Below are 19,738 nucleotides of genomic sequence, written 5' to 3' on the forward strand. Positions count from 1 at the left end.
CTCATCTTCTTCCCCCTTTCTTCAGCAAACCACACCCTTATTACTCGAACGACAATAGTCCAATCATGTGCTAAAGGAGTTAGTTGGTCAAGTAGGCTATAGTTCGGATTCATGATGCATGGGAGTTTTGGAGATGAAAACTAACGTTTGTTGATTTTGGCCTGAACTTATGTATCAAAGGAGATGTATACTAAAGTATATATATAGGTTTATTGCTCTTCTGTGATTCCTAATTGATTTTGTTTTGATTTTTTCTTGTTGAAGCTCGAATTTTTATTAGTATAAGTTGAAAAATTTAAAAAATTTAATGCGTTATTCAATTTTTTACTTGATTCCGAATTTTTCATTTATGTATGTAGGTTTTATTTACTTAATTAACACACATAATTTTGTATAATTAATGTATTTAATCAAGTAATTGTAATTAAGGAATTATTACTAAGTTGTTGCTTATTTTTTAAAATAAATCGATGTAATTAATGTACTTAATTGTGATGGATGAATTTTAAAATTAAATAATGTTATTAATTTTTTTAATTCTAATTTAAAAGTATTTTTATTCGATTTTCATAAATAGCAGTCAACGGTTTTAAGGAAAGATATTTTTAAGGAATATTTGTTATTAACGTAATTAATGCAGTTAGACTATTTTGTTATTTTGAATTTAATGTACTTTATCGCGTTATTAATGCAATAAATTTGGTATATTTTTAATAAATATGGTTTTTTTTACGTATTAAAGGTTGAAAAATACCTTTATTTAAATTTAAATTTTTTAAATGCTAAATATTATAAATGCGCTTGATTAAATATTGACTATAAGTTAATGCAGAAAAAAATCATTAAATCCGTGACTAATAATTTTTTTTGTAAACGTAACTTAAAATATATAATTAAATCATTGTAATTAAGGAAATGAAATAAATTTTGTCATGAATTTTTAAAGATAAGTTAACCGAATTAATGAAAAACTTTTACGAATTCATTCTAAAAATAATTGAATGTAATTAATTCAGTTAAACTATTTTGTTATTTTTAATTTATTTTGCAATATGTCGTAATTAAGGAAATATATTTGGAATAAATGATGGTTATAACTATTTTACCCATTTAAAGTTTTAATTTTTAAATGTTAAAAATCATAAATGCGCATTATTATTAATTGACTAAAAGTTAATGCAGTAAAAAATCATTAAATGCATGACTAACTTCACGTTTAAGCATTAATTAAAGTATATAATTAAATCATTGTGTTTTCAAAAGAGAAAAAATCGAATGAAATCATTATAATTAAGGAAATAAAATTAATTTTGTCATGAATTCTTAAAGATTAGTAACTAAATTAATGATCAACTTTAACGGATTCATTATAAAAATAATTGAACGTAATTAATGCTGTTAAACTATTTTGTTCTTTTGTATTTATTTTAGAATATCTAGTTATTAATGCAATAAATTTGGAATATTTATAATAAGTGATGATAATTCATTTTTTTTACGCATTTAAACATTAATTAAATTATAATTTCATTATAGTTATGTAATATTTTTTTGAACATGAGTACGCCTTTGAATGAAATTATAAGTAATTAAAATTTTAGAAATTTTATTTTCTAAAGTTTAGTAGTCAAATTGTTAAAAAAAAAGTCAAGCATCAAATAATTTTTTTCCTACAAATTAAAGTTGAAAAATACGTTTATTTAAATTTTAATTTTTAAATTCAAAAGCACATAAATGTGCGTGATTATTTAAGGAATAAAAGTAAATGTAGGGAAAAATCATCAAAATGCGTTTATTAATTTGTAATGTGAGAAGTTATGATTTTTAATCACTCCTTTAATTAATTTATTTATTATTAAATTCGCAGTGTAATATGTTTCAATACGATTGTTCAACAATATTTTTGGACAGTTAGTAAAGAAGCAAAACGTATAAAGAAAATCATTAATAACAACAACATAAAATAGAATTGCTAAGCAAATTAAATAATGTCGTCAAAACTAAAATCTGACAATCACATTTTACTAACTTATGTAAATTTGTGATGGCTCATAAATTTTACCGTCATACAAATTTCATAAAATTCAGAATTATTTAGGTTGTGAATTGGATCACTTCGGAAAAATCAACATCCGAGAAACATATAAATTCTTGTAGAGACTTCCTATTAGACTGAAGATGCTTGTCAATGTAATTAATTCAATGTAACTACTTAATAATGCAGTAAATTTGTAATATTTGTAACAATGATCGGAATTAATTTTGTTACGCATTAAAACGAACGTCAATTTTTTTTTACAGTTAACGACCTTCTTGAATGTAAGTGAACGTAATTTTTTTTTCTTACACATTTTTTTTTGAAACTGGTTACAAAATTAATTGTAATGTAATTACAATAATCTTTTTTCCCTTTTTAATAAACAATAGTAAAAAACATTCAAAAATTAAACGGAACCTCACAGCAGGGGCTTATCACTATATATTATTTTCACATTAGGGGCTTATTCCACCCAAAAAATATTGTAGGGGCCTTAACCAAAAGACCCCTATTTTAGAGGGACCTCCAACATATTTAAGCCTTGTTTCTATAAATTAAAGTTTGATAAAGACCTTGATTTAACATTTTCAATTTTAAAAATAGGAAATGCATGCTATTATTAATTAACTAAAATTTAATATAGAAAAAAAATCATTAAATGCGTGACTATGTATTGTTTTTATAAAAAATGATTGAGCTATACTAATCATTGTTTTTATCAATGTCTAAAAATCAAAAAAAAAAAAATCAAAAAAAGTTCAAGTTCGTGTGATGCAGCCCTTAAGAAACAAAACAGATCGTCATAATAGTACTGATAAAGGAATTAGGTTTATCATAGTGAAGAACAGAAACAAAGTTCATCAAAATTTCACTACAACTCAAATGCTAAATTTGCTGGAATTTATGAAGACAATTGAGTCTTCATTCTGTTAAGGTGAAGACAACGATCTGGGAGCGTTATTTCACCATTAAATCATCTTCAAATAGCTGCTCGATAAAAAATTCTGGTTGGACCAAATATTGCAGTTATATATCTGTCAGTAGTGCCTACATCGGCGAACAACATATATTTTATAAATTAAGAAATAACTAAATAGTAAATTTGAAAACACTATTTTGGTAATGAAAAATTGTACACGCAACATACCTGGGTGCGTCTTTACTTTCCCAAGCAGAATCAAAACCACTGCTCCGTATGCACGACCAGTGGAGACGAAATCAATGTATTCGTCTACAAAGTTCCTTATCAAAGCACATTTTATTTTGGCTCTACAAAATCAAATAATGAAATACATTAGACTTTTCGGTCTAAAAAAAAGATTGAAATTATTTTCAATCAAGGCCAATACGGTTACCCCCGGTGCAGAAAGCTCAAATTGAACGATCTTCTCGACATTTCCGTGAACATTGTATTCTTGAACTCTTCCAACTTTAGTTAAAACTCCAATTACATCTATAATTTTTAAAAATCAGAAAAATATAGAATAAATGTAAACATAAAAGAAAAAAAGAATTAACAAAGTCTCACCGATTAACCAGTTGTAGCCGACATCTAGGTTTAGGATATCAGGTAATCAGATAAAATAGTAGGGTGAGCGACTTATAGGAAAATCATTAATTTGATGGAACCAAGTATCATCCCGGAAGTTGTGTTAAATTTCATTTAATGTCTTTTATGATTTTATATAAGGAAATTAATATAATTAAGTAATTTATGTAAGGAAATTGAAGGAAATAAATAATTAATTTTGAAAATTAATTTCCTTATATAAGACTTAGCTACCGAATTTAAAAAGTTTTTAAATATTTTTAACTTTTTTTTTAAAATTTAAAATTTGAAATTATTTTACAACCAAGGAAAAGGGGATTCATGTCATTAATTTTTTTATATAAGGAAATCGATTATTTAATACGTAATTAATTATTTAAATGTTTTTGTTTTCCAGTTTGAAAATGGAAATTATTTTAAAAGAAAGAAAACGTGTTTCATGTAATTAAATGTTTTATATAAAGAAATAGAAGGAATTAATCAATTAATTTTAAATAATATTTTACTTAAATAAATAGTTAATACATTAAAATTTATTTAATTATTTTAAATTTCCTTATTTTAAAAAAATAGCATTTATTGCATAAAGCACTTAATGTCTTTAATGATTTTAAATAAGGAAATTAATATAATTAAGTGTGTTATATAAGGAAATAGAAGGAAATAAATAATTAATTTCGAAAATATTTTCATAAATAAATAGTCAATGCATTAAAATTTATTTAATTATTTTAAATTTCCTTATTTAAAAAAAAGACGAAAATAACATTTATTTCATAAAGCATTTAATGTCTTTTATGATTTTAAATGAGGAAATTAATAAAATTAAAGGTTTATATAATGAAATTGAAGGAAATAAATAATTAATTTCGAAAATATTTTCCATAAATAAATAGTCGATGCAAATAAGGAAATTGAAGAAAATAAATAATTAGTTTTGAAAATATTTTCCTAAAATAAATATTCAAGGCATTAAAATTTATTTAATTATTATAAATTTCCTTATTTAAAAAAAAATAAAATAGCATTTATTCCATAATGCATTTAATGTCTTTTATGATTTTTAATAAGGAAATTAATATAATTAAGGGGTTTATATAAGGAAATTGAAGGAAGTAAACAATTAATTTCGAAAATATTTTCCTTAGATAAATAGTCAATGCATTAAAATTTATTTAATTATTTTAAATTTCCTTATTTCAAAAGAAAAACGAAAATAACATTTATTCCATAAAGCATTTAATGTCTTTTATGATTTTCAATAAAGAAATTAATATAATTAAGTGGTTTATATAAGAGAATTGAAGGAAATAAATAATTAATTTCGAAAATATTTGTCTTAAATAAATAGTCAATGCATTAATATTTATTTAATTATTTTAAATTTCCTTATTTAAAAAAACTGAAAATAGCATTTATTCCATAAAGCATTTAATGTTTTTTATGATTTTAAATAAGGAAATTAATATAATTAAGTGGTTTATATAAGGAAATTGAAAAAGTAAATAATTAATTTCGAAAATATTTTCCTTAAATAAATAGTCAATGCATTAAAATTTATTTAATTATTTTAAATTTTGTTGTTTAAAAAATACGAAAATAGCATTTATTCCATAAAACATTTAATGTCTTTTATAATTTTAAATAAGGAAATTAATATAATTAAGTGGTTTATATAAGGAAATTGAAGGAAATAAATAAATAATTTCGAAATTGCAGTAGTTGACCCAACCGGTTCAACCGCCCGAGTTTGGCCGATCCAACCCGAGTTTGACCGGTTTATTCCGAGTTTGACCGGTTTGATGACACAACCGATCTGAACTTGTGACCGGACCGGCCTTAGGACCGAGTTCCGATCAAACCGGTCGGACCGGCCGGTCCGGTCCGAATTTTAAAACTATGCACGGCACACCAGAAATTTCTACAACTTGCCCCTTTGATCAACATATTTAATCTCCACCACATTGCTTATCATCAATCAAGTTGCCTGCTTGGAAGGTCAAATCTCTCTCTCTCTCTTACACTCTTCTCTTTCTCCCTCTCCTTAACCCCCCTTCTCTCTCCTCCTCCACCACCACCGCACCCATTTCTCTTCTTGGGATGAGGTTTGTTTTGAGAATATTTTGTTTGAGGGATTAACTTTAGGAATTTATGTGTAGGGCTTTTATTCTTTTAGTGTTAGTTATATATTAATTATTTCCTTTTTGTATGTATTTAATTAATTGTAGTTAGTGAAGTTGCACTTTTTTTTTAGAAAATAGAAGATGTCATTATATAGCAAATGGTTTAATCGTACAAATTTCCCTATACAGTGAGAACAATTTCCCCCAATATACTACACTATAATCAAAAGTCAATCCCTGCTAGGACAACAAAACAAAATAATAAAAAGACTTAATACATCAGAAGACTCCTGAAATTATAAAAGAAATCAAATCCAGGGCCTGAAATTTTTTTGCATCAATTGGGTCCCTAGGAATTTTTTTTAATTCAATTAAGAATTTTTTTTTTAATTCAATTAAGGACAAAGCAACTTCTCATGTTTGAAACATAGTCTACCTAGTTTTATTCTTTGAAAAATGAAAGATATATTATTAAAGAAGCAACAAATAGGGAATTGAACAAGGCCCTCCATAGTGAGCCCAAAAAGCAAAACAACTAAAAGAAAGACAGAAATAAATTTAGCTAGACTATGTTTCAAACACTGCTGAGCTTGTCAAGAATGCTCGGGCATGGCAATGGTGGTATGTGACCACGATGGAACGATCATTAGATTTGACACCCCACTCATTATAAATGCCACCCCACTTACGGAAACTTAGTTTCCGAAATATTTCGGAAATAAGGTTTCCGAAGCATTTTTTCACTCAAAAGTGGGGTGTTACATGTATTTTGCACTACAAATCACGAATTAATTTCGGAATCTAAGATTCCGAAATAATTCGGAACTTGAAAATCCGAAAATGTGGGGTGTGAAATCTAATGGTTGGGGTGGCAAATCCAGCTCTCCGATGGAACTTGTTTGTATGCAGAGACAACCCTTCTTGAACACAGATTAGCTCCAGCAATGGCAGAGGCGACAGCTCTACGTTGGGCACTTACACGCATGTATCAATTGGAATTGGACACGGTGATCATTGAGTCGGATGCCCTTAATGTGGTGAATCAATTCAATGGTGGGAAAGGTCTGGCAGATTTCGAACCACTAGTTTATGATTGCAAAATGTCAGCAGCTCATTTTTCTTCTTTCAAGCTACAACATGTGAAGAGGGAAGCTAACAAAGTAGCTCATATCTTAGCATCTATTGCAGCGGAGTATTCAAATAAATGTTGGTGGGATGATTTCCCTACCCAAATTCAAGCTGCACTTTTAGCAGATGTATTTTCAGTTGTTTTTTAATGAAATTTGCATTTTCCATAAAAAAAACACTGCTGAGTTTTAAATTAATGAATGGGTTGTTTTTGTTTTTTTTTCTGTCAAATCCTACAATCACAATATATTAAGAATCAAAAGTGAACTTAAGTCTTACAATCACAATATATTAAGAATCAAAGTGCACTTAAGTCTTGCACCTAAAAGAAAATTCTAGCCACATGGCTGAAGAATACATTGAAGTACGAAACTGTTTAAGTTCCTCACTCTGCAAGCAGACTTTATGGGCGTGAACCTCTGCTTCGACTTGGCGACGGCGGAGACTTTTTCTTCAGATCAAATTCACGGCCTCTTTCTTCCTCATCAGGAGTCATCAGTGACCTGTAACGTAATATAACAAGCCACCTCATTCAAAATTCATTCATTGGAGTGTAGAATACAAATTAGTGATGTATGGCTAATTTATTAAGAGTTACCTGTGAACAACTGAGGGATGGAGGAAAAGCAACACCGGGGGCGGCGGGGACCTTACTGGTTGATCCTTGAAAAGGCCAGCTGGTGCAGGAGGAGTTGGAGGATTCATTCTGTCAAAAAAGCAAACCATTTCATTAATTTAAAACTCAGCAGTGTTTGAAACATAGTCTAGCTAGTTATATGCTTTAGATAGATCGAGTTACCTGCCAGCAATGGAAGGATGGATGAGAAGCATTGCAAGGAAGAATAAGCATTGAAGAAACCAAAAATGTTTCATATCTATTATTTGTCTATGCAGATAAGAAATTAAATTGTATGGAGGCAATTCAAGGAAGCATGAAATTATACAATGAATGATTGGAGTTGCTTGTACTATATATACGTGCGTGTTCATTTGATTTTTGTCCATATATGATGACCATATTGACCTGAGTTACGTTATTGTATATTGTCTTAGTCAATAGAGAGGGAAACCGCGTTACATGGTACACCCGAAATTTCAACAACTTGTGCTCCTTTGATCAGCATATTTAATTTCATCTCCACCACATTGCTTATCATCAATCAAGTTGCCTGCTTGGAAATTTCGATCACTCTCATTTTGGAAATTAGAGTTAGTTACTTATTTTGAATGTTTGCCTTGTAACAACTGGGAAAGTCATATGCCCGGTATTACTATCATTTTGATCAATCAAGCCTCCATTTTCTTGTTTGTACATTTCCACGTTTGTCAGTCAACCCATGATTCAGGCCATTCACCATCATTTTTATTTTTTTCTTTTAGCGAGATGAATTAAATGGGTAACAATGTATTACACTTCTTCATCATTTAAGGAAGTGTTGAGGTTTGAATAGCGGTGTTCAAGATTAAGTTGGTTCGGGTTTGAAGTAAAATAAAAACTGAATAGATCAAATTTAGTTGGTTTGATTCGAATTTCCAAAATATGTTAAAAAAATTCCGAACCAAACCAATCGGATTAATTCGGGGTCAGTTTGGTTCTATCTATAAGATTGGTACATAAAATACTTAAATCATTAATTTTCAAAATTTTAGTTGTATTATATATACTAGTTTTTAACCCGTGCCTTGCACGGGGAATTTAATTTTGGATTTTTTTTTTAATTTTTGTTAATCAATTAATATCTTTTTTTATTTATTTTATATAGGTATTTGGTTTATTTTTCGTTTTTTACACATTTGTGGTGTAGGTTATTTTTTTTGCAAAGTAATGTGTTTAAGGGTAAGCACATTTAAATTGATGTATGCACGAAAATTTGCAAACATAAAACTATTTATTGAATATTTTAGGAACATGGTCCATATACGAAAAACAAATGTCAAAATGTTTGAAAGTTACCACCGACGTAAATTTACCAAAAAAAAAACACATTGTCAACGTAGGTCAAGACATAAAAGTGAAAGTTTAGCACATAGGCTCTTTATTTGTAAACAATCTTGAGGAAATGCTACTAATTCTTTGAAAACTTGATATTTTTGAACATTTTTGGCTTTTTTGCATCGTTACTTCAAACAACTTCTGTTATGGATCCATCGTCTGAACGACGTTTAATAAGTGTGTTGGAGTCTTCAATTATAGGTGGAGGTGTGTTTCGTTTAACACTTTGAGTGATTGTCTGCAAAACAAACATATTTTGAAATAGTGATGACCAATGTCTAAAACAAACCTATTTGACAATAATGATGATCAATACCTCAATCAGAGATTTTACACTTGAATCGGAAATATCAAAATTCATTATGTAGATATAAATAATCATTATTTAGCAATAAGAGTTTAAAATTTTACCTTTGTTTTGAATTTTGAAATTATTTGTGGGTCATTGTAAATTTTCAAGACGTTAAATGCTGATTTAAACCACCTTCCGCATCAATCCTTCCCTTCAACCTTGAAAAGAAATTCCTTGTGCACTAAATCTACAATTTCTTGTGGGGGGGTCTTCCATGTTCCCGGTCTACATTGAATTTAAATTAAAATGAAAAAATTAATATATTATGAATTAAGTGAGCAATGAAAATGTACCTTTTTTTGACATGACTATGTTTACCTTTTCCATTTTTTCCAATATCTCGTTGCCTTTTTTGTTCATTAGATAACAACCTTCGCGATAAAAAACGGTAAACGTTGCAGGTCCTATCATCAGCAACATTAAGCAACAATTTGTACCTGATGTAAACATTAATAATTAAATAAACTGAATATTTTACAAATTAATTTATTTATCGAATTTGTAGATTATCATATGGTAGGAGTGACATGCTTGTTACATTTTTCACAATAATATTGTGCTCCGTTAGAGTATGCTGCTGAGTGACATTCACAGTTATGGTAATAACAATCATTTGTGCTCTAAATTTTCTTAATCGTGGCATATATCGCTATAGAAATGAATAAAATGCAAAAAAAAATAAAAAATCGTAGTTACAACTGATTGTTAGATTAACAGTGATGATAACATATGTAAATGTAATACGTTTAAATGTAAATACTCAGTACAATGTTTTTTTAAATGAGAAATGATTGTACTTGATTTTGTTGTTATTTTTTTAGATAGTAATTTATTTATAGAAAAAGTAATTAAATTTGTATAGTGTAAACTTTATTTTTCTAAAAGGAGGGACTATAGTGTCGACTGTTTTTATAACTCAATATAAAACACACTATTTAAGATCCATTAAATAGTGAATCAAGTTAAAACTTTGCTACCGAATTTAAAAAGTAATTAATTTTTTTTACCTTTTCTTATCATTTTAAAATTTGAAATTATTTTAAAACCAAGGAAAATGAGATTCTCGTAATTAATTATTTAAACGTTTTTTTTTTCATCTTAAAAATGGAACTTATTTCAAAAGGGATTTTTTTTAAAAAATTGTATAAAGCAATAATTTGACATGAATGATATTGATATTAGACTAACTTAAATTGGCTATTAAAAACAATTTTTATTTTTAAAAATCTATGGTAAATAAGTGTTTTTGGTATTTGACTAAAGTTCTTTTTTATATATAATCTTGTTTGGATCTTGACCGTAAAAGGATGACAAAGAAAAGAAGCACCATTAGACATATATGGGTATCTTATTATTATAAATCGCCGGTTAATGCAAAATTGTCAAATATATCAAGCTTGATTTAGCCCACATTACAAAGTGATGAAGTCAAGGAAAAAATTGTACGTGTAAAACAAAGGAAAAACAAAGTAAATCATGAGAACAATTCCAGAATGAAAAAAATAACAATTATTCTTGGATTTTATTTGATAAATAAAATAAATCATGAGAACAATCCTCTCATGTAGATTGAGAAAAACAAAACCACGAAAAGATACCCAAGACAAAACAACAACTGATTAAATTTTGGAATGAATAACAACTAACTAAATATTTTCATACACCACCTTAACTTCAATAATTCTATTTGCTATTCTTTCAAACCTAAAACAAACTATGTCACCGCCTCTAATTTTCATTAATTTGCGGAACACTCACGGGATCAATAATAATAATATACCCTTGATCCATATCTTTGAAATTGTTATTTTCAGCGTCTATATGTCTAATGACACCATAATCCTGTAAAAAAATTGTTGAAAGGGAATGAGGAGAATAGCATATTAGGGTTAGTAAAACATGAATTTTGAAGGAATGAGATTAGATTACAATAACACACACCAAAGACATGAAAAATTGATTTCAGATGAGAAAAAATACATACCTTGTATAATCATGAAGAACCACAAAATGAGATCTTGAAGCCATGTAGAAAGGCTCAAAAAATACAAAACGCAGGAGATGATTGAAGAAGCATTGTAGGTTAAGGAGAAATCCAAATAATGGAGAGATGAATGAAGAATAAGAGTCTTATATAGGCTTTTAAATAGAGAGAAGTGTAGGTTAAGGAGAAGGGTGTACATTAAGAGGAAAGGAGGAATGATTGCCATGTAGGATTTTTAATGAAATTAGTCAATCATGAGATGCCACGTATACGATGATTGGACCTAGAAAAGCCAATGAATGTATATATTATGGATGATATCATATTTATGTATAACCATATGTATTAGAAAATTCATTGTTTTTCAATAAATTTATGCAATAGTAAAAATCAATTTTTATTAATGTTGCATATCACTTTTAATTTGTATTAACTTTTACAATTGTATCTTTACGTAACTTATTGGTCCTTCTATCTAAATAATAAATTTAAAGAGATCTATAAATATAAAAATTAAATATAAGTAATTGGGTCACTGGGTTGATTCAGATTGAAAAAGAAAAAAAAAATCCGAGAGCCAAATTGATTATAATTGGATTGGTTCGGAATGAACCAATTAACCAAATAAAATCTGAGTACATTCGGTCAAATTGAACAGATGAATGCCCCTAGGTGTTATTCACAACTCTAGCGAACTCATAGAAGTGCACTTAGAGAGGTCAGGACTATACATTGATTCAATTTTTTTTAACCAAACAAAAAACTCACCAATTACGTACTCTACTCTTGGTTGGAAAACCATAAAGAAATTAAAAGCAAGAACACATGCATGATTATAACGTGGTGAACTTCAAAATTGGAGAAAAGTAACGAACGGTTTCGAAACTCATAACCAAATAATAAACACAATATTAAAATATTTGAACTACATTTCACCATACATAAAATTTTCTCTCGACCACACTTATGACTCTAGTGCATCCGCACTCTTTGAAAAAAATATTTAAACTACATTTCACCACACTCTAAAACTAGAGTTTAAGAGAAAAAAGGAAATACAAATGCAAACTTAAATTGTTTCCAACTGGTGCATCTTGAAAGAATGAACTTGGATCAATGTATTGATCTCTCTTTCTTCACCATCCTAGGCATGCGAGACTCCTCTAGGAGTTTTTCTTACCACTATCTTTATTTACCATGCTGGGCAATGTGGGGATTGTTCCACAATTACTATCAACATCAAGAATCTTCAGCTCGAGGGCAATTAACAGATGCATCTTAGGTTTCACTGTCTACGCCATCAATCATTATAAATTTTCATTGTCTACACTGAAAATCTTAGGGCTTGTTTGGTTTGATAAAACATTTTCTATTTTCATTTCCGGCTTTCATTTTCTGAAAATAGTTTTCATTTTCAATTTTTTAACATTTAGAAAATGTGTTTGGTTTAATTTCATATTTTTCATTCTCTGAAAATGAAAATAATGAAAGTGTGTTTGATTCAACTATTTTAAATGAAATAATTTTGAGTAAAATACACTCACTAAGGTGTGTCATAATTTATAATATATTTTATATCTATAATACTTATTATATTTTCAAATATAATAATTGGTATATGTTTGTTATATAACTATCATTAAAAAATAAATATTATTCAAGTGTTAAATACAACTATCACACCAATAAGTATCCTTGGTGTTAAAAATAAAATTTATACAATTCTCCCTAAGGTCTATGACAATTTTCACACATTTGATCTACAATAGTTTTTCGAACAGCGGCTTGATTAACATCAATATCGACACCTTGTTGGTCTACCTCTAAACCTTGTACATCCATAGTTAAATCTTTCTATTTTGTATTTTGACGAAATGAAAATATTGGAAATGCGTTTAGTTTGACAATCCTAATTATTTTTATAAAATCTTTGTAGATATAATAATTTAAAAATTATTTTCCACCAATAATTAATGATACATTCATATTTTGATCAATGAAGTTATAAAACAAATATTGAAAAAAGACATGCATCAAAAAATTGATGATCAAACATAAGCATCAGTTTTAAAATTCATATAGATTATATGTAATGTATATTTATATTTTCTTTTATTTTCAAATTAGTTTTTTTTTTAAATTATTTTCAAATTAGTTGAATGATAGATTTAGCTTCATGTATACCATCACTCTAATTTATATGAATTTCAAATTTTTAATTGATTATTCAGAAATTAGTTTTAACATTTTTTATTAATATATGTATTTAACATTTTTCATCTCTGATATTTACGAGATGATATATAGTTTTTTTTTATAAGAGTATATCTATTTAGTCCAAATTATAATCTATGATATATATTTATATATTTTATAAGCATCTATTTATTATACTTTTGTTCATATTTTTTGCACAAAAAGAAAAATATAATGATGTTTGTGATAAGATACTTTTCCTAATACTTTATTTTATATATGCCACCAATCGGAGTAGAACCTGCGACCTGTGTGTGAAAAAAGAATGTATTTCCAAGTATTTACAAAACTGCCACCGCGTACGAGTTGTTTTCATTTTCCAGAATTTCAACATGAAACGGTGGAAACAGTGAGAACGAGATTTTCACGTTTTCAAATTTGAGCTCATTTTGGAAAATATTTTATGAGAAAACATTTTCAAAAACTCAAGCATGTTATGAATAAAGAGTAAGCAAGTAAATAAGAGAGGAGAATAGAGGAACAAGAGATATAGAATAATGTGATGAGGATGCTCTGCTAGGTGCAGACTCCCTTGTATTTATACTATTAGGTTTAGAGTGTTGAACAAGTATACATGTGGGCCTGGCTCATGGACTCCTAACTCTGATGGACATCCAAATATTCATAACACTCCCCCTTGGATGACCATCCCTTAAGAATGTGCCTCATTAAAACCTTACTAGGAAAAACCCAGTGTGGGATAAAAACCTAGTGAAGGAAAAAGAGTACATCATTCTATAGTTCGTCTTTGTACATTGTCTCATTAAAAACCCTACCATGAAAAACCCAATGGGAAAAAACATGGTTAAGGAAAAAAGAGTACAATGCATTTTAATTGAAATCTTTAAGCCGACGAACTCCCACATTCTGCACAAGCTTTTCATATGTTGTAGTTGGAAGAGTCTTCGTATATAAGTCTGCCAAATTATCACTTGAGCGAATTTGTTGGATGTCTATGTCACCATTATTTTGTAGATCATGAGTGAAGAAAAGCTCCGGTGATATTTGCTTTGTCCATCTCCCATGATGTATCCTTCTTTTGATTGAGTAGTGCATGTAGTATTATCTTCATATATAGTTGTTGGCGGCATCTTTCAAGAGGACAAATCACCAATATCAAGTACGCATTGAATCACGAATCTCAGCCAAACGTATCCTCATCTTGCCTCATGTAATGCTAATATTCTTGCAAGGTTAGCTGAGGTGGCTATCATAGTTTCTTTCACAGATCTCCATGAAATGGTTGTTCCTCCACATTAAACAAGTAACCTGTTTGAGATATTTAGACAAATATCCAACATCTGCATAACCAATTAGATTAAGCTTGGACATAAAGGGAAAAAATAAACTCATATCTAATGTGCCTTTAAGATAACGAAACACTTGTTTTCCATTCCAATGTCTTTGTGTAGGTGAAGAACTATATCTTGCTAATAAGTTAATAGCAAATGATATATCAAGTCGAGTATAACTAGCAAGATACAATAATGCTTTGATAGCACTAAGATATAGTACTTCAGGATCAAGTAATTCTTCATTCTTTTCTCAAGGTCTAAAAGGATCTTTATTTACATTTAATGACCTTAAAATCAATAGAGTACACAGTGGACATGATTTGTCCATATAGAATCTTTTTAGTACCTTTGCAATATAAGTCCTTTGGTAAATATATACCTCATCCTTTAGATACTCAATTGATAAGGCTAGACAAAAGTTTTATTCTCAACTCTTTTATCTCAAATTCTTTCTTTAGCAAATCTACAGCTTTTGTGAGCTCTTCTAGAGTCTCAATAAATCATTGTCATAAACATTAATTATGACATAAACAATCTCATATCTCATCATAAATATGCATGAGTTTGTTGGGTCATTTTTGTGACCATCCTTAAGAAAATAATCATCTAGATTGCCTCAATCTAGTAATTTGTTCATTGTTGAGAACATGAATTGTGTGCTTTAGGCATCTTACAATCTTCAAGGAGTTTGATAGAGATATCAATCTCAAGTGAGCCATACCAATAAGTTGTAACTCCAAGTATCTACCACGATTGTCACTTGTTTGACTTAAATATGACAACATTATTTCACTTTACTACAAAGACTCTTTAAGCCTTATCGTCTTTATACCTTTAGGGTATAGATATGAGGTCCAAAGACCCTTAAATTCAGCAAATGAATTGCTTCTTTCTATTTATGGCCAATCACACCCATTCATTTTCGGGTTCAAGATTCTTGCACATATTTCTAATATTGAGCGCTACTTCACCATGTCGACAATTCTTCATGTTCTTGGTTCCTTGTGTTAACTTGTAGAGACATAATCATATGAGATCTCTTAAATAAATAATTACAGGTACCTGAACCTCTTCAGGAGGAATAAACATTTTTGTAGTCTCTACACTTTTCAAGATAGTTTGCCTCCTCAACAAGACCATCATCCTTCTCTAGGATATATATTTTTGAACCAAGTTTTAGGCATGCCCTAACCTAATAATAATGACAAATTTTCCAACTGGGATATCAAGTTAGAGAAGGATATTTGCAGCATATAAGGAATTTAATAATTCCTTTTAGGTCAGAGAATGCATCTTTTGAACTTCTGGTTCATAGTGCGAGTATACATATGCATTCTTTACAAATTTTCAAAGCTGCTTAATTTCCTCTCCCCCCAATGCTGAGAAACAACAAGTAAGATATAAAATATATATCGGTACTGGCTCAAATTGATTACATAATCTCAGCTTTCCTTGTGGTCTCACCTTAGTGCGTTGTGGTGGAGCGATTCAAAATATATAACGCACATTGGAAATTCTTAGATGAGAGATATTAGGTTCCTGAACATGAACCGATTGCAATGGGGAGAATTCTAATGAATTGTTGGCTTGATGCGTGTGTCAATGCTGCTAATTGCAATATCACATGTCCATAAATAAGGATATTTGTTCTCATATGTAATTGTCTAGCTATAAATATGAGGCATTTAATTAAACAAATCAGCTAGATAATTTGAATACGAACATGTGCAACTAGATATTCAAAATCATGTCATTTACCAACTTGATCAAGCTTGGAATTTTCACTCTATCAATATTGAGAGTTGATGACATATATTTGGTCATTCAGTCGATGCATCGATAAATTTATAAAATACTTAAATGACCCATAAAAAGAGTGAACACGTGCACATGTATCGCATCTAATATACTCAAGAGTATGCGGGATTCAAAACCATATATTTTACCAATTATTAATTGGTAATGAGAACAAGATATAAGAATTCATTATATTGAAGAATATTTAGGTTCTTCGATGGGTACTCATATGAATTCATATACTTTCGCATCATAAGACTCGGGATGGTCTAACCGGTCATGCATGTCAATCACATTCAATTTGTTCCATATATAGAACTTTATCATTCAAAATAATACTTCAATGTTTGAAGTAAAATTTTCTGGCATTTTAAATCCTTCAAGGATTTTCATATTTTCAACCCATAGTTTATCGTTACATCAATTAGATGTAAATAAAGTCCTTCAAGACTTTCAAATTAATAAGGAATATGTGTACATGACAATTGTGTCACAAGATGAGTATTACATCTCATAATTTCCTTTAACTCATATCCATCGCATGGAAAACGCAATAGGTTTGACATATTTACATGTCTGGATTACTACCGATCCAAGCAATATCTAACAACAGTTTTTATATTGCTCCTTATCTTTCTAGACTTTGATACCAATTTAGGGGAAGATAAAGGGAGCAGAAAGCATGAGATCATGCGCCAATGTGAGACTCTAACTCACACTTCAATTCTCAACATTCTCCCCCTAAGTGTGAGTCACAACCATATTATTATGCTCCCCCTCAACAAACTATTAGCAATTGCACTGCAATTCGCTTCATCACCGTGTCAATAGGACATATTGTCTGACCACCACATTGTGTCAAGAAGAATTTCGATATGATGAGTCATTATCATGGTCACATCAACCATTAATTCAAATACCCTTTTTAGGATTGCAACCGCATCTGGGGTTGTTTCTTCAAAAGAAAATATAAGATTATTGATCAATAGATCTTTTCAAGAGTGTCAATGATCCATTTTAAGATATTGCTTTGAAATTTCATAGGCTTCTTCTAGAGAGCCACCACAAAAGTTTCATTTCATGAAACAATACCATATATGCCGTCGGATGTCCTTCAGGGACATTTGACCATGCGTTGATCTAAATGATCACAACTTTTGTCATGTTTGTTGAAATATTCACTTCAGGAAATATCTCAATCCTTCCTTAATATATCTACTTTTGTAGCTTACATGATAGACACATGTCTTTCAATCAACTTGATCATTTATAATGATAACCATATAATTCTTCAGAAACTATAATGATAACGATTTAGTTGATTTGATCTCTCAAATATATCTTGAAACATATTGAATCAATTATACTAAAAAAAATCTAAATATCTTTAGAAAAAAAAAATTGAGGTTCGAGTTAAACTTGAAGTAAAGAACCGATCAATTTTTTTTTTAAATCAATAAGAATATTTTTCTATCTTCACTTTGATATAATCTTGTCATCAGGTTAGATAAAAGAAATGGAAATAATTAAGATTTGTTTCAAAAAGTAACAAAACGTTATTAATTTAAATTGATAGGACAAAAGTAGTTACAGAAACATTGTGATTAATTCACGTGCTTCAAAATAATATACATATTGAGTTGATAATTTGGATTTAAATATTTTCCGTAAGAATATTGAATTTAAATTGATCTATTTAGAGATAGATGATACAAATAAAGTTAATCAATAATAAGATAGAGTCAACAAATAGCATGATTCAATTTAAAATAAGATATCACAATTTAACTTAATCAATTATCATAAAATGATTTATGTAACAAAATCATATAAAAAAAATAGTCAATTCAATAAAGAGATCTTTTACCAAAATAAAGAGATCAATTCAATTTAAATAACTAAAATATAGTATATTTTATGACTCTTTTCTTGATCTCTTCCCGTTATGATGTATCTTATGAACTTTCTTTACCTCTTCCACTTCTGGTGGAAAGATTCAATAATATTTCATTCACGTCAAGGAAGGAATTAAGAATGATCAATATTTCATGATATTTCATTCACGTCAATATATCTCATATAAATTTCTAGTTCTTCTAGAAATTTTCTTTGTTTATTCATGCTATGGTACTACTCATAGCTCAAAGAGAATATATCTCAATAGGTTATGAATCTTCAGGATTCATATTTTAGATAATCAACTACGGTACTTCCAGACTCGTAGGTTATGAATCTTCAGGATTCATATATTTTTCCAATGAATCTCAAAGAGAATATATCTCAATAGGTTATGAATCTTCTTCAGGATACATATTTTAGATAATCAACTACGGTATTTCCAGACTCGTAGGTTATGAATCTTCAGGATCCATATATTTTTCCAATGAATCTTCAGGATTCATATTTTGGATAATCAACTACGGTACTTCCAGACTCGTAGGTTATGAATCTTCAGGATTCATATATTTTTCCAATGAATCTTCAAGATTCATATATTTTTCCAATGAGGTTATGAATCTTCAGGATTCATATTTTAAATAATCAACTACGGTACTTCCAGACTCGTTTTCATATATTTTTTCCAATGAATCTTCAGGATTCATATATTTTTTCCAATGAATCTTCCCGATTCATGCAAAATAATTCAATTACAGTGCTTCCGGACTGTAAGATTATGAATCTTCCTGATTCATGCAAAATAATTCAATTACAGTGCTTCTGGACTGTAAGGCTATGAATCTTCAGGATTCATGCTTATTACTATGGTACTTCTATACTCATAGATAAATGATTCGAAGAAGAAGGAGAAGAAAGAAGAAGAAAAAAAAATTGTAAAATTACAACCTTCCACATGGATGTGGTACTTACACTGGAAGTGATAAGTGATACTTACTCTTTCACTTAGGAATTATGGAGAGACTATCGTGCTGATAACGTGTTATGAATAAAGAGTAAGCAAGTAAATAAGAGAGGAGAATAGAGGAACAAGAGATATAGAATAATGTGATAAGGATGTTCTGCTAGGTGCAGACTCCCTTGTATTTATACTATTAGGTTTAGAGTGTTGAACAAGTATACATGTGGGCCTGGCCCATGGACTCCTAACTCTGATGGACATCCAAATATTCATAACAAAGCAAACATATTTTCTTTATTATTTTCTGTTTTCAATGAAAATGAAAACAGAAAATGGGCAAACCAAACAGGCCCTTAGTTCTTGCTT

General features: G+C 29.0%; 1 long non-coding RNA gene across 1 annotated transcript; it reads right to left on the minus strand.

Moving 5' to 3' along the window:
* Positions 1–7,069: 7,069 nt before the first annotated feature.
* LOC130731659 (uncharacterized) lies at positions 7,070–7,794 on the minus strand. The gene is made up of 3 exons (XR_009016774.1): positions 7,638–7,794; positions 7,437–7,544; positions 7,070–7,341 (listed from the first exon to the last, which is right to left on the minus strand). It is a non-coding gene; the product is annotated as an uncharacterized LOC130731659 (long non-coding RNA).
* Positions 7,795–19,738: the final 11,944 nt, after the last annotated feature.

Source organism: Lotus japonicus, chromosome 1 (assembly GCF_012489685.1).
Source record: "Lotus japonicus ecotype B-129 chromosome 1, LjGifu_v1.2".
NCBI lineage: Eukaryota > Viridiplantae > Streptophyta > Magnoliopsida > Fabales > Fabaceae > Lotus > Lotus japonicus.